The sequence below is a fragment of the Tenrec ecaudatus genome, chromosome 13, assembly GCF_050624435.1.
Source record: "Tenrec ecaudatus isolate mTenEca1 chromosome 13, mTenEca1.hap1, whole genome shotgun sequence".
NCBI lineage: Eukaryota > Metazoa > Chordata > Mammalia > Afrosoricida > Tenrecidae > Tenrec > Tenrec ecaudatus.
This window is the reverse complement of record NC_134542.1, coordinates 35542776-35559386: the sequence shown is the minus strand read 5'-3', so window position 1 is coordinate 35559386 and position 16611 is coordinate 35542776.

Sequence of the window (16611 nt, the reverse complement as noted above, 5' to 3'; positions counted from 1 at the left end):
AGAGAAGTAGGTTCTGATTTTTAAAAATGGTATCGCACACTGGAAAGGACAGATGAGAATGTGAATTGTTACAGCTGTATCCTGGAGGGCAGTTTGGCGGTGGACATTAAAATGTCTTAAAAGGTGCTTACCTTTGATCAAGTAATTTCTGTTTTATGAATTTATTCAAAGGAATAAAAGTACATTTTTACTTATTATATGATAGATAATATTATGATTAATAATTAGCAATGACCTAAATGTTTAACAAGGGGCTGGCTAAGAAAATAATGACTTATAGAATATTTATGGATATGAAGTACAAAGATGGTCACTATATATTAATCAGTATTTTTAAAGGAACAAGTGAACCGTTTGAACCCACAGAGACATATGTTATCTAGAAAAAATACGGACTGAGTGACAGCAAGGAGACAAAAATGGTTAGTGTAAAGTGGTGTGATTACAGTGTTGTTGTTAGGTAGGTGCCATTGAGTTGGTTCCTAATGAACCTAATCATAATGAACAGTAGAATAAAATATCACCCGGTCCTGTACCATCCGCACAATTGTTATTTTCGAGCCTTTTGTTGCAGCCCCTGTGTCAATCCATCTGGTCCTGTGCCATTCTCACAATTGTTCCTATGCTCGAGTCCATTGGTGTGGCCACCGTGTCAATCCATCTCCTTGAAGGCATTCCTCTTTGTTACTGGCTCTCCACTTTACCAAGCATGATGTCCTCCTTCTCAGGGACTGATCGCTACCGAAAACAGGTTTAACACTAACTAATTCTTTTTGATACCGTGTCTGTATATTCCTGCCATCTTCCCCTGATGCAAAGACATTTGACTGTGGGAATAATAACAAATTTTGGATAACATAATGAATAATGAAAATTCCAGAACACTTAATTGTGCTTTTTTAGAACCTGAACATACACCAACAGGTGATCATTTAAATGAAACAGGGATACTTTATGTTTTAAAATCAGGAGAGGTGTGCTTTTGGATTGTATACTTTCATTATGCTTATTAAATTTATATGATGATCAAATAATCCAAGTAGCTGGACTCTATGAAGAAGAATGTGCCATCAGGATTAGATGAAGACTGATTAACAAGCTTTGATATGCAGATGACACAGCCTTGCTTGCTTGAAAGTCAAGAGGACTTGAAGCTTTTACTGATGAAGACCAAAGACCAAAGCCTTCATTATGGATCACACCTCAACAGACAAACAACACAAATCTTCATACCTGGACCAACAGAGAACATAATGATACACAGAAAAAAAGATTGAAGTTGTCAAGAAATTAATTTTACTTGTATTCACAATCAATCCTCATGGAAGCAGTACTCAAGAGATCAAATGGCATATTACATTGGGTAAATATAATGTGAATGAGCTCTTTAAAGTGTTAAAAAGTGAAGATGTCACTTTAAAGACTAAGGCGCACCTGACTCAAGTCATGGTATTTTCAGTCACCTCATATGCATGGGAAAGTTGGGCGATAAATAAGGAAGCTGGAAGAAGAATTGATGTACTTAAAGTATGACGTTGATGAAAAATGTTGAATGTGTCCTTGACTGCCAGGAGAACAAACAAATCCATCAGGAAAGAAGTACACGTAGGGACAGCAGAGAAGGGGGGAAGGGAGACTCCGGATAGGGCGAGATATGACAAAATAACGAGGTATAAATTACCAAGGGCATATGAGGGAGGGGGGAATGGGGAGGGAGGGGGGGGGAAGAGGACCTGATGCAAGGGGCTTAAGTGGAGAGCAAATGCCTTGAGAATGATTGGGGCAGGGAATGTATGGATGTGCTTTATACAATTGATGTATGTATATGTATGGATTGTGGTAAGAGTTGTTTGAGTCCCTAATAAAATGTAAAAGAAGAAAAGAGAAAAAAATGATTAGGGCAAAGACTGTACAGATGTGCTTTATACAATTGATGTATGTATATGTATGAACTGTGAAAAGAATTGTATCAGCCCCAATAAATTGTTAAAAAAAAAAAAAAGAAGTACACGTTCCTTGGAAACAAGAATGGCAAAACTTTATCTCCTGGATCTGCTGTGGGTGTCAAGGTCCAAAGGATGGGCTCTAATCCTGTGCTCCTCTTTCTTGATGAAAGTGAGCTTCCAGCCTCCTTTTCTGAGATGGCTCACTTTATACACAGTGGGATGGCAAGATTAATCAATTGTTTCAAGTTTTTACAATCAAAATTAACCCTGTTAAGAAATCAATTATAATTGAATTATATAATCCTTCTCTTACGCACACCCATCAACAAAAGAGGAAATACATCCAATCAGCATAGTCATACCCACTCATCTAGTGGGAGTTATAGATGTCTCTGGTTCCCTTTATAGGTCTCACTATCATTCTTTGACAGACAACATGATCAATCATCCCACTGGGATATCAGGCAATTCTATTGATAGTGTTATTAATTTATCCAATGGCATAGAATTTAACCTACTCTTGCAAAAAAGGAAGTAATACAAGTATACAAGTATAGAGAGGCTTTTAATCACATTTCATAAATTGTTGATTTTCACAGATTAAACACTTAAATGATTGAGTACTATTTACATTGACAATGGGGGTTGGTGATAGGGCAAAATTTTGAATAACACTCATTCACAAGGGCAGAACCATGCTTACCAGATTAATATACATCATCATAAGGCAAAACAAAATAAAATTTCTGCCAGTGAGTCAATGCTGGCTCATAGTGACCCTAAAGGACAGGGTAGAAGGTTCCCGTGAGTGTCCAAGACTGTAAGTATTTATGGGAGAAGAAAGCCCCATCTTTGTTCCATGGAGTGACTGGTGGTTTTGAACTGTAGACCTTGCAGATCACAAGTCAGTCATAGCTGCTACACTCTCAGGGCTCCTAATAAGGCAAGGAGGACATGAAAATAGTAAATATTGGTGCTGGGCCTCCTTTCTTTCATTTAAAAAATGTTATTGGGAGCTAATACAGATATCATCTTATTCCATAATTCAATCTCATCAAGCAGTATTATATAATTGCTACCACAGTTTCAAAACATTCGTTTCCTTCTTGACATCAGCTACCTTTTACCTGCCCCCCCCAAAAAATCTTTATTTACTATCCCTATAGATTCATCAATCGTAGGTTTCATATAATGAAAAACATATAACAAAAAATTCAAGAGGGTCACACCCAATGGCCAAAAATATCTGAGATAAACCCCAAAATTTTAAAAACTTAAAAATTCAGATCAGGCTTAACATGCATCAGAGAGGGGACCAACCGACAAGGTTTTAACTGTTCAAGTCAGGTTTATCACTTTGATCGTCTGTAGTCATCTCTCTACTGCACTCTGTTTGGTAACCAGTTTCTTTCCACCCCTCTATTGTGGATAGCAGGAAATTAGCAGAGGCTTATTTCCGATGTAGATCTCAGAAATGTATCTTGGGCTTCCACTGTCATCTATAGCCTTCTGCAAACCAGATTATCACAACTAAGGCTCTGATAGCATTCTCTCCTTCAGCTTCAGATTATATGATTTATGGGCTTCCTTTCATTGGGAACCATTTAAGCCAGGGATTTGAACCAAAGTCCAATGGCCACCACTTCCAGAGCCTTGGGGTGGCAGTCATCTGAGCGAAGTTTCGCTCCAAGGGCTATGGGTGCGTTGGAGGTAAAGCCCCGTTCATTTAGTGGAGTTTCCACATCAAGTCCTTCTACTATGACCTATGAAGGATGTGCTCCTTGAATGGACAGAGTCTAAAGTCACAGAACTTTCTAGCACACAACCTGAGACACCAAGGTCTAGATAGGATCTAGATCAAAAGTGACTAATTAGGGACATACGAGGTTTATTCTTCCCTTGAGTTCGTGAGTGAATGCTGACCCAGAGTGACTCCCTGTGGGTCCCCAGATTGTGAATGTTTACAGGAGTCGAAAGCCCCATCTTTCTCTTTTGGAGCAGCTGGTGGTTTTGAACTACATACCTGCAGATGACAGCCCAATGAGCAGCCACTACGGCACCAGGGCACTCTGAGTTCTAGGAAAGTGTTGTTAAATTTGGGTTCTATATAAATATTGTTAAAGTATTGTTTTTGTCCCCAATGGGAAGTTGCTCCTCCTCATTTCCCCACCAGCAGAAAGGTAGACGCCTGCTCTGAAGCATAGGTGCTGCCCCGTGCATGTCTTGACTTGACTTTCCAGTAAGGGTCTCCTGTCAGTTTTGTAGGAATGTCTGCTGATCTGATGTGACCTTATCACAATATTGTATGGTAGCAATGAATGGTCTTCTCCCTTTCTGCCTTTCCTGAAGAAATGAATCCAGCTGAGGTGAGGTCTTCAGTGGTTTTTAAGTGGATGTTCGTGTAAGGGTGGGTATGGGGCTTTATGGATCATTAACTGGGCAAGGTTTTTTTTCTGTCGTACACTGGTCACTATGAGTCAGAATTGATCAAACAGTGCGTAACAAGAACGGCTCATTGTTATGAACTTAGTTTTGACTCACAGTGGCCCTAAAGGACAGAGTAGAGCTGCAACCAGGAATTTCAGGGTTGTGGTCCACACTGAAGCAGACTGGCATCCTTTTCTCCCTTTGACGCTTCGGAACTGCCCATACTGTGTTTAGCAGCTGCGTGTTGAACCACGGAGCCACCAGGAACACACGCGCAAGCTACAAAGTGATATTGTTAAGCTGACATTGGAACTTCCTAATTGAACAGACCATAGTACTATACGTTACACAGATGAAAGCGTGAATTAGTTGGGTTTAATGCCTAATTAAAAAATGTAAACTTATCCCTACCACAAAGGAAACATCTGCTGGAGGAAAGGACAGGGCAGAATATGAACTTGCATCCAGCATTTCTATAGGGTGGGGTCGTGCTGGGTCAAGGTGACACAATGATTAAGAACTAAACTGCTAAAAGAAAGGTCATGGTTCGAACCCACCGGTAGCTCAATAGGAGAAAAGCCCTGGCAATCTGCTCCTGTCAAGATTACAGCCCAGGTAACCCTACAGGGCAGTTCTACTCTGTACTCCAGGGTCACCATGAGTCAGAATCAATTCCATGGCACAAATCAACAAGGATTTGCATGCCTAGAGTTAATTGCTGTGAAAAAGGGGGTGGGGTGGGGGGATGCATTCTGGATGGAGGTGATAGGGGAATAAACGTATCAAGCAGAAAGGAGACAATGATTTCCCATCAACCACGGGGAAGAGGTCTGTGAAGGAATAGTGAGCTATAAGAATGATCTCACTCCCTCCCCCCCTCCCCCAACTACCATGATCCGAATTCTACCTTGCAGGACTGGATAGAGCAGAGGATGTACACTGGTGCAGATAGGAGCTGGAGGCACAGGGAATCCGGGGCGGATGATACCTTCAGGACCAGGGCTGTGAGTGGCGATACTGGAAGGGTAGAGGGAGAAGGGGGTTGGAAAGAGGGAACCAATTACAAGGAACCAATTACAAGGGGGTTGGAAAGAGGGAACCAATTACAATTACATGTGACCTCCTCCCTGGGGGACGGACAACAGAAAAGAGGATGAAGGGAGACGTCGGACAGTTCAAGATATGACAAAATAATAATTTATAAATTATCAAGGGCTCATGAGGGAGGGGGGAGTGGGAGGGAAGGGAAAAAAGAGGACCCAATGCAAAGGGCTTAAATGGAGAGCAAATGCTTTGAAAATTATGAGGGCAAAAAATGTACAGATGTGCTTTACACAATTGATGTATGTATGGATTGTGATGAGTTGTATGAGCCCCTAATAAAATGTTTTTTAAAAAATGATCTCACTCAGTGACATCGGGTTGATTCTGACCCCTAACAACTGTATAGGACTAGGGTAGAACTTCCCCTGTGGGTATAGGGAGACCCTTAGAGATCAAGCAGAAGACGTGAGAAGCAAGCAATACAGTAAATATTCAAGTTTATTTCTGAATAAATGCCACCCACTTTCCCCAACTCTTAGTCTTTGCCATGACTATTCCCTCTGCTTAGACTGGCCCTCCCTTTCTCTTCCTTTCATCACCGTTCAACTGTCTTCCTTTGTCATACAATTCTTCTAGGTCAATGGTTCTCAACCTTCCTAATGCCACGACCCTTTAATACAGTTACTCATGTTGTAGTGACCCCCAACCAAAAATGATTTTCATTGCTACTTCATAGCTGTAATTTTGGTGCTGTTATGAATCATAATGTAAATATCTGATATGCAGGATGTGTTTTCATTGTTACAAATTCAACATAATTAAAGCATAGTGATTAATCACAAAACAATATATAATTATATATTGTGAAATATTTATTTCTAGTGACAAATAAATGAAATTTTGTCTTGAAGCATGGTGTAGCATGGTTAACAGTCTTCACACTGGGTACTCATATATGGACGTATCTGCATGTGGGTGGACCTGCCTGGAGATGGATTGAGGAGCGATGTACCGGTTCCTAAGACCATGGAAAATATGTGTTTTCCAATGGTCTTAGGCGACCCCTGTGAAAGGGCTGTTCGATCCCCAAGGGGTGGCCACCCACAAGTTGGGAACCGCTGCTCCAGATAATGTTATTTGCTGAATTCTCTGTGTTCCTAAATAATTGACCCACGAGTATTATAATTTTTTCGTGTAAATGTCTGTTTGACCCCCCCAGAAGACTTCGCATTCCTCAAAGTGCAGAGGACATGTCTTACTCATAAATGCATTTTCTCCAGCATCTCGCATGGCGTCTTGTGCCTAGCAACATTTAGCAATCTTTGTTAATGAAAGAATGAAGAGAGACGCAAGTAGAGAAAGTCTGGCCACATGACAGGAAAAAGGCTGAAGTAAGTGAAACAATTGGACAGCTGTTTTGTTATGTTTTTTTTTTAAACCCAGGAATGAAGTTACAAGAAATGAGGGAGGAGGGGAAACTTAAATGTATTTTGGAAAACTCACAGGACTAGGTAGCAGATTAGATTACGTGTATGAAAAGGAGGAAGAACCCAAGACAGTGCCAGGTTTCTAGGCTGTACGGGTGCTGTGAGGAGAAGACAGATCTTGTGGCTAAATCGGCAGATACTGAGTGCCTGCCACATTCAAGATACTATGGGCGTGACAGGGAGGCCACAGGGAAGAATCAGAATGCTCCCTGCCTTAAAGATAAAGCCTGTTTTCTGCAGGAGTTCCGTGTGGGACGTGCTGCCTCTAAAGCAGTGGCGGGCGGTCAAGTAGGGCTCCGCAGAGCTGTGCTTTGTTGCTGCTGCCGGTAGGAGTCCTTGGGTCCGTTTGGACCCATAGAAGTCCTATGTAGACCACAGACGAAACGCTGCCTGGCCCAGCATGAGCCGCACCATGTTCTTATGTTTGAGGCCACTGTTGCAGCCTCTGTGTCGGTCCATCTTGTGGAGGTCTTTCCTCCTTTTTGCTGTCCCTCTGCGTGACCAGGCATGATGTCCCTCTCCTGGTACTGGTCTCTCCTGAGAACATATCCAAAGGATGGGAGACCAAGCCTCACCGTTCTGGCCTCTGAGGAGCACCCTGGCTTTACTTGTTTCAAGACGATTCATTTATTCTTTCGGCATCCATGGCACTTTCAGTATTCTTTGCCAGCACCATGATTCAAATGCATCAATTCCTCTTGTCTTCCTTATCCAATGCCTGACTTGCACGTGCTTGGATCTGCAATCAATGCTCATGGCAGCAGCAGTCAAGAGAGCAAAAGAAGCATTGCACGGGGTAAATCTGCCGCACAACACCTCTTTAAAGTGTTGAAAAGCCGGGAGGTTGCTTTGAGGAGCTATTCTTTGAGTTGCTGGAAATTAAAAACTGAGTTTTCTGTGATATTAGGTATTACGTCCTTTTGTGTGTGTGTTGAATATCCAATTTCTACCAAGGTCTAAGACATAGTAGGTTGCCCAATAAATTGAAGGGATTCCACCATTCAAAGTGACAAATCAGGACTGAGTGGTAAATAAATACACACACACAAATACACAATGTCCATAAAGACTGAAAACAAACAAGTATACACATGTATTAATATGTTTATATATAGTTATACTCATGCATGTGTAAATATACTTGTGTGTATATATATGCACACATCTATACTGGTTTATAGATATTACATTGTATAATTCAATATACACATATGCAAAATTATAATGAATTTTGTGTGTGCATTTCACACACATCAATATATCTGATGAATTTATCAGATTTTCACTGAATAAACATGCATCTTAGCATATTCCAGAAAAAGTAATCAAGGAGGTTAAATTGGTAAAAAGAAATAAAATATTTTCTGTGATTTCAGACTTGATGGCCATCATAATGCAAAGTATGAGGAGGCAAAATGTACCTTTTTGGAGGTAATTAAAAGTCTCAAAATCTTTTACTAAAAGCAATGTCAGATTTTCCTCCTATTGCATATTTGTCACTGAATATTGTTTCCCTTTATAACTCATCTAGTGGACTGACGGGCAAGTTGAAGAGTTATTCCTTTCTTTTTGGAATCTCATAGTTACCTATGTACGATTCTTTGAAATGGTTGGGGAACAGTCATTTGAAAAATAGTCTTAAGAAAACAAACAAGGTAAATATTTGGCTTGATCATCATTAGAATGTTTGTTCAGTTATATCATTTGATGCAGGACCAAATATATGTGTTTGCTTTGTGTATATGTAGCTATACATATATAGCCAACCAAAAAACCATATCCACTGCCAGTGAGCCGATTCAGATTTATATCAACCCCCTATAGGATTTCTAAGGGTTTAAATAATTACAGGAACAGATACTTCATCTTTCTGACATGGAGAAGCTGATGGGTTTGAACCACTGATCCTAGGATTAGCAGTCTAATACTTACCTAACAGTCATTAGACTGCACATATATAATTGTTCTATGTTAGTGGTTACCCATTGGACTGTTAACTGGAAGTTCAGCAGTTCAAAACACACCAGCTGCTCCTTGGGAGAAAGATGAGGCTTCCTACTTGGAAACCTACAGGTGCTGTTTTACTCTGTCCTATAGAGTGGTCATGAGTCAGCATCAACTGAGTGGCAGTGAGTTTTGCAGTATCTTTTTTAATGATATTAGATACCATCAAGTCTGTCCCTGTGGCAACAGAACATTGCAGCCACTGCGTCCATTCATTTTTGTCAATTTCAGATTTTCTCTTTCTCTTTTTTTTTAGTCTTTCTTTTTCAATTTCAGTCTTTCTCTTTTTTATTGACCCTCTGTTTACCAAGCATGATGTCCTTTTCCAAGGACCGATTCCTCCTGATAACATGTCTAAAATATGTGAGAGAAAGTCTCGCCATCTGTACTTCGAAGACATATTCTAGTCTTCCTTATTTATTATCCAGTTTTCACATGCATCTGAAGCAAGTGAAAATACTCTGGCCTGGGTCAGGTGCACCATAGACTTCAAAGTGACAACTTTTTTCTTGACCACCACTAGAGCTTATGCAGCACATCTCCCCAATGAAAGGTATCATTTGATTTCTCAACTGCTGATTCCATGAGTGTTTATTGTGGCTCCAAGTACATTAAATCCTTGACAACATCAATCTCCTCTCTGTTTATCATGATGTTGGGCCAGTTGTGAGGACTGGACCAGTTGTGAGGGTTGTTGGTTTTTTTACACTGAGTAGTAATTTATACTGAAGGCTTTAGTTTTTTATCTTCATCGGGAAGTGCTTCAAGTCCTCCTGGCTTTTAGCAAGAAGGCTTGTGTCACTAGCATACCACAGATTGTTAAGGGACTTCCTCCAATCCTGACATGTAATTCTTCATTATAAAAGCCACCCACTTGGATTATTTGCACAACATTGAAATGATATGGTGAAAGGATACAGCCTTGACCCACACTTATCTTTTAATGACTGCCTCTTAGTCTATGTACTGGTTCCATCGAGTTGATGTCAACTCCTAGTGACGCTGTTGGACAGAGTAGAACTACCCAGTAAATTTCCAAGACTGTAACTGTTTACTGGAGTAGAAAGCCCCATCCTCCCCCCATGGAGCTACTGGTGGTTTTGAACTGCTGGCCTTGCGAATCACAGCCCAACATATAAGCAGTATGCCACCAGAGCTCCTTCAGTTCCACATAAGCACAATTAAATGTTGTAGATATCCTATTCTTTACAGTCTTATCTATACTTTGTTATGAGTCCTATCATTGAATGTCTTTACATCATCAATAAAACAAGTAAACATCATTCAAGCATTCTCTGCTTTGAGCCAAGGTCCACCCAATCTAGTAATATCCCTCATTCCACATACTCTTCGGAATCCAGAGTGAATTTCTAACAGCTCTTTGTTGATGTACTGCTGCACCCATTTTTGAATGATCTTTAGCAACATTTTTGCTATATGGTATTAATGGTATTATTTGGTAATTTCAGTAGTTTGTTGGAATGAGCATAATATGAATCTTTTTCAGTCAGCTGGCCCCAAACCAAAACTCGCTGTCATCAAGTAAATGCCAACTCATAGTGACCCTTTAGGACATGGTAGAGCTGCCACTATTTCTGAGACTATAAATATTTTTAACAGTTCTATTGGCATGTAATTCGTATATCACAAAATATCCTACATATCACCGATAGTTCAATCACTTAAGAATTGTCCATCATCACAATCAATTTTAGAACATTTTCTTCATTCTTGTACTCATCTTTGTTAGCTTCACCTTCTTCACCCCACCCCCGAGTCTCCCCTGCCATACCCCCAAGGAACCTTTATCCAGTTACTGATACTAAATCTTTGCGGGAGTAGAAAGCCTGCCTTTCTCCTTCAGAGCAGCTGGTAGGTTTAAAGTGCTGACCTTGCAGTTAGTAGTCTAACTTGCAACCACTATACTATCAGGGCTCCTAATCAATTGGCCAGTTACTCTTTTCCAAATTTCTTGGTATAGAGTAGTAAGTGCAATAATAAGTACTATATAATATTGTTAAATATACATGTGTGTATTGTTAGGTGCTGTCAAGTCGATTTAAACTCATTAGAACCATGTGACAGAATAGGACTGCTCCACAAGGTTTTCTAGGGAGCACTTGTGGTGTAGTGGTTACACAATGGGCTGTTAACCTCAGGGTCAAACAGTTCAAAACCACCAGGTGCTACACAGGAGCAAGATGAAGCTTTCTACTCCCACAAAGAGTTACAGTCTGAAATCAACAAGAGCAGTTCTACTCTGACATATAGGGTTTCTATGAGTCAGAATTAACTCAAAGGCAGTGAGTTTCACTTTACTCTTTACAGAGAAGCCCTGGTTACACAACACTGCTGACTGAAGGGTCAAGAGATTCAAATCCATCAGTGGCTCCATGGAAGAAAGATGTGGCAGTCTACTTCCATCAAGATTCACAGTCTTCGAAAGCCTATTGGGAAGATCTGCTTTGCACTGTCGGGCTCGTATGAGTCAGAATCAACTTGATGGGGATGGATTTTGAGCGTTAATGGCACAGGTCACTAGACTTGCTTTCTTCCTCCGTGGAGCTGCTGGGAAGTTTGGAACAACCAGCCTTCCCGTCAGCAACCGAGTGCTTAACCATTGCACCAACAAGGCTATAATACCTCTATATGTACGTGCAGGTGTAATTAGTTTTCTATTGAGGCTAGTACAAATTGCCACAAATTCAGATGCTTAGAAGAACACCAAATTGACCATCTTACAGTTCTGGATGTCAGAACTTCAAAATCAGTCTCAGTGGGTATGTTAGTCCAGGAAGACTAGAGAAACAAATCCAGGGAGACTCATATGTGTATAAGAGAGAGTTTTTATAAAGGGTAATTGTACATTAAGAAAACATCCCAACCCAGTCCCGATCAAGTCCACAAGTCCAATGTTAGTCCATATGTCCGATACCAATATATAAAGTCCTCTTCAGACTCACGAAACACATGCAATGACGCTGAGTGCAGGATGATCACAGGCCAGTGGGTAGAAAGTCTTTGGATCCAGTGGTGTTGTAAGCATCTCAGCACTGGTAGGGGTCTCCACATGGCTTCTCCAGTTCCCAGGGCACTGGTTCTATCAGCGTAGTGCCATGTGTCTTGTCAGTAGAGTGTCTCTTAGAGAGTAAGCAGAGAGAGAGAGAAGTCTTCCCCGCTCCAAGGAGGAGATTCAGAAGTTCCCAGAATTCTCAGGAGAAGGCCATGCCCACACAGAGGCTTCATTGGCTATGACCCAATTGACAGACTAGACTCCACCCCTTTACTCATAATCCTTTCATATTGACAACAGATTATATAACTACCATAGTGGGCTAAAATCAAGGTGACAGCTAAAATCAAGGTGATGGCGGGGTTGCATTTCTTTTCTACTGCCGGAACCCTTTAATAGTTCCTCATGTGGTGGAAACCCCCCAACCATAAAATAATTTGTGTTGATACTTCATAACTGTAATTTTGCTACTGTTATGATTCAGGTAGCCCATGTGGAAGGATCGTTTGACCCCTAGAGCGGTCACAACCCACAGGTTGAGAACCACTGTTTTAGAGCCTCTAAGGAAGAATCTGTTTCTTCACCCTTTCTAGCTTTGAGACTGTGGGAAACTAACACTCAAGGAGATGTGATGAGGGCCATGTTCCCTAATTTATAACAGAGGGAATCTGGAAAGCTGGTACTCCACGGTAGGAAAGTCTCCACTTTGGTAAGTTAGAGGTGAAGTCCAAGTACATGATCCTGCTGTAAATATCATTCCCATAGATTCTCCCCTTAATAGCTACACTGCCTTAAAGTGAGCACATAGTTAATTATATCTCCCTACAGAGGCCGACATCCTTTTCTCTCTTCCTGCTGTGTCACCCAACACCTCTCATACCTTTCCCCAATGCAGGTATTAGGTTTCCTCACCTGTGAGCTCCAGGACCTTAAAGTAGATACCACCCACCTTGTGATGCATGTAACCACTGAATATGCATGTATTATGACTACCTATAAATGTCCCAAGAGAGTAAAGGTTCTCTCTCTCTTTTCTCACCTCCATGTGGGCCAACAAGAAGGACTGAGGTGAACATGCGACCATAAACTTTTTCTGATCCCTTTATTTTATGCTCTCTCCAATCTGTCTTATCCTCTATGACTTTACTATAATCTTTATATATTATCACTGTACAATTGTGCCTACTGGCCCTTCAGTTGTTGGAGGCTGGTTTCTTCTGAAAAGAGACCAACTGCATTCCTTGGCTCATGGCCCCATCCTTCACCTCTCAAGCCAGCATTGTAGCATGTTCTAATCTTTTTCTGACTCTGTGATAGGTAGGTTTATTGTGCCGATCTGGCCCATAAGAACATGTGGGATTAATTAGGTGGCAGTTTGATTGGAGGGCAAAGAGATAAATGACTTGGCAAAGTCCGCCTCTTTCTCTCTTGCGCTCTGGTGATGGAACTATCATGTAACTGTTTTAGCTAGTTCTCTGCCTCAACCTGTGAACTACACCATCTGTGGGACAAGCCAATCCTCTCGATCGTGTAGCTACAGCTTGAGGTTCCTTTGAGACCTGCTTCGCCATGTTGCTGGTGTGTACATCTCTTGAGTTGAGGTTGTTGGATCCTGTCATCTTTCATTGCTTGGGTTCGATATCCTTTCTGGACCTGTTTCCCTAAGCTCCCGAGCTGCTGATTGTTGGTGACCCACCCTGCTGTTTGCTGCCCATGGGCAGACTCTGTCTGCATTGCCCGAGGGAAGATTCAGCGGTCTGCTTCCTTTACCTTGGACCTGGCAGCTCTCTTGAGTTGAAAGACTTTCAGTATATTAATTGTTCCATGGAAGTGAGTTGAACTGATCCCTCTGTACTGCTGTGTGGACTAATTAGATGTTATATTCCTTCATGCTCTATAAATCTGTCTATCTATCTATCTATCTATCTATCTATCTATCTATCTATCTATCTATCTATCTATCATCGTAAGTGTTCTGGCTTTGTTTCTCTAGAGAACCCTGCCTAACACAGACTCTGACCCTCCTGCCTTTTTCTTAAAAGACGCTTTTGGGGAGGGAAAAAAGGAAAATGAGCTGATTCCAGGAACCCAAGTGGAAGGAAAATTTTGAGAATGATGAGGGCAATGAATGTATACGGGTGCTTTACTCAATTGATGTATGTGTGGATTGGGATAAGAGTTGTATGAGCCCCAATAAAAAGATTTATTTAAAAAAAGACACTTTTGATTATTTTGGACCCACCTGGACAATTCAGGTTAATTTTTCCTTCTCAAGATATATATATTAATCACACTTTCAAAGCCCTTTTTAATGTAAAGCAACATATTCACAGGTTCAAGGAATGTGGACATCCTTGGGAGAGGGAATATTATTCAACAACCATAACTGAAGGAGACTATATGAAAACATTAGCAGATTAATTTCTTTTCTAGGTTCTGAATGTCAGGTGACTAAAAAGAAACCTTTCTCCTGTTTGATGATTATTTCAAGTTATCAAAATTATTTTGAATTACAATTACATTCATAGAGAATCTCTCACACACACATCAATAAATAATACTCTAGGTCCATTCTGCACTCTTCCCTTTTTCCCAGAGACCACATGCCCTCTGGAACTGGCTCATCCTCTTTCCACTCCCAATTTCCTCATCCAGCTGCTTTGCTCTGGTCACAGGAGGAAATATGCTATTTGTGTGGGGACAGCCAAGGCATTCAGCATCCTCTATGTTACTGTGATTCGTATTAGTAGTTTTTCTTCTTATAATGGATTTAGGATAAAAAGTCAGTTGCTCCCTGATGAAGTGCCCAGAGAGGTGAGCTAGAAAATGCTGGTGGCTATGATTCTAATATTACAGAAAAGATGAAAGCAAAATATGGGTGTAGTATATCACTATCATTATGTGTTCAGGAATTTCCATTCTTTGTAATGTTATCTATAGTTTGATAAGAATCACACAGTCAAATGTCTTTGCAGAGTCAATAAAACACAAGCAAGTGTCCTTCTGATGATCTGGCGTTTAGCCAAGACTTCAGCAAAATCCATGCAAGCATTCGTTGTGAGAGTGGGCTTCACCTGATGCGGAGGGCTTAAGTGGAGAGCAAATGCTTTGAAAATGATTAGGGCAAAGAATGTACGGATGTGCTTTATACAATTGATGTATGTATATGCATGGATTGTGATAAGAGTTGTATGAACCCCTAATAAAAAGTAATAAAAAAAAGACTGGGCTTCATCTGATTTCATATTTTCTACCATAAAAAGTTAGTTGCTTATTTGAAGTGGGACACTCAATGTCAAAGCTGATTTACTACCGATACACTGAAACAGAGCCTGTCAGGCACAGGGGAGGGGGGGTGGTGCAGGGGAGGGGCGGTCAGAGTACCTGTATTTATTTTATTGTTGGTGGTGCTGATGAGAGACACAGCAGAACACACACCAATTTAATAGCATCTACATGAGTAATTTAGTGATATATGAATGTATCTTTGTTCCAAAGGAGCCCTGATGGCATGGTGGTTATGCATTGGACTGCTAACTTCAAGGTCAGCAGTTTAAAACCACCAGCTGCTCTGGGGGAGAAAAATGAGGCTTTCAACTCCCATAAAGAGTTAACAGTCTCGGACACCCACAGGCCAGTTCTACCCTGTCCTGTAGGGTTGCCGTGAGTTGAAATCAACTCCATATCAGTGAGTGAGTGATCTTTGCTCCATATTAGCTCTTCTGCCTGCCTTCAAAGCCATTCACTACCCCATCCTTGTAGGTTTCCGCTTGGCGACCCTCTTTGCATCTCATCTTTCTTTACGCTCTAATGTTTTTTGGTTGTTGTTTAGTTGTTGTTGCTTTGCTCTGACTGTTGTTTTGCTCTGCTTGTCCCCTTCCTAGCCTGTTCCCCAATCTTATCCAACTTTCCCAGGCACCTCTAGTTGCCTTCATGAAGCAATCCCCAAACCAACCTGGGAAGGCTACTTTCTCGGAAAGTTCACCGAGCTTCCCTCTAATTTTGCGCATTTGTGTGCTGGTTTTCCAAAACACATTTAGTGGCTCGTGGGTGATTTTGCCCAAAGGAAGGTGTTGACTACAATGACCAGTCACACAAAAATTCTAACTGTAAGACTCTAGTTTATAAAACTTTCATCTTTTACAGAGGAGGTAAAGTTGCACAATGGCACGTAAATATTTGAGCTACGTGTGCAGGCATGTTTACCATTTCTCCATGAAAAGAGACTGTCTCTTCCAAGCACGTGCAAGTAAAACAAACAAAACAGGACAAACAAACAAAAACGTTGATTGATATCATCTTCTTTCTTCCAAGATAAAATTTGACTCTGCTTTGGTAACACCCTATTTCTCTCTTTGAAATGACATCTGCCTTTTTGCATTAGTTTTAAGTACAAGATTTAAGTAAAATTCAGACATAAAAAAAGCCAAACTTTTCCACAGCATTCCCTGACTGGATAATGAAATGTGTCTCTTAATAATTCTAACATGAAATGAGCTGACACCAAGGGCTCAAGTAGAATGAAAATGTTTTGAAAATGATGATGGCAACCTATGTACAAATGTGCTTGACATAATGGATGTACATATGGATTGTGGTAACAGCTGTAATAGCAATAAAATGATTTTTAAAATTCTTGAGCAAAAAGCAAATCTCAATCAGTACAGTCCTGTCCATTTGTGGCAAACAA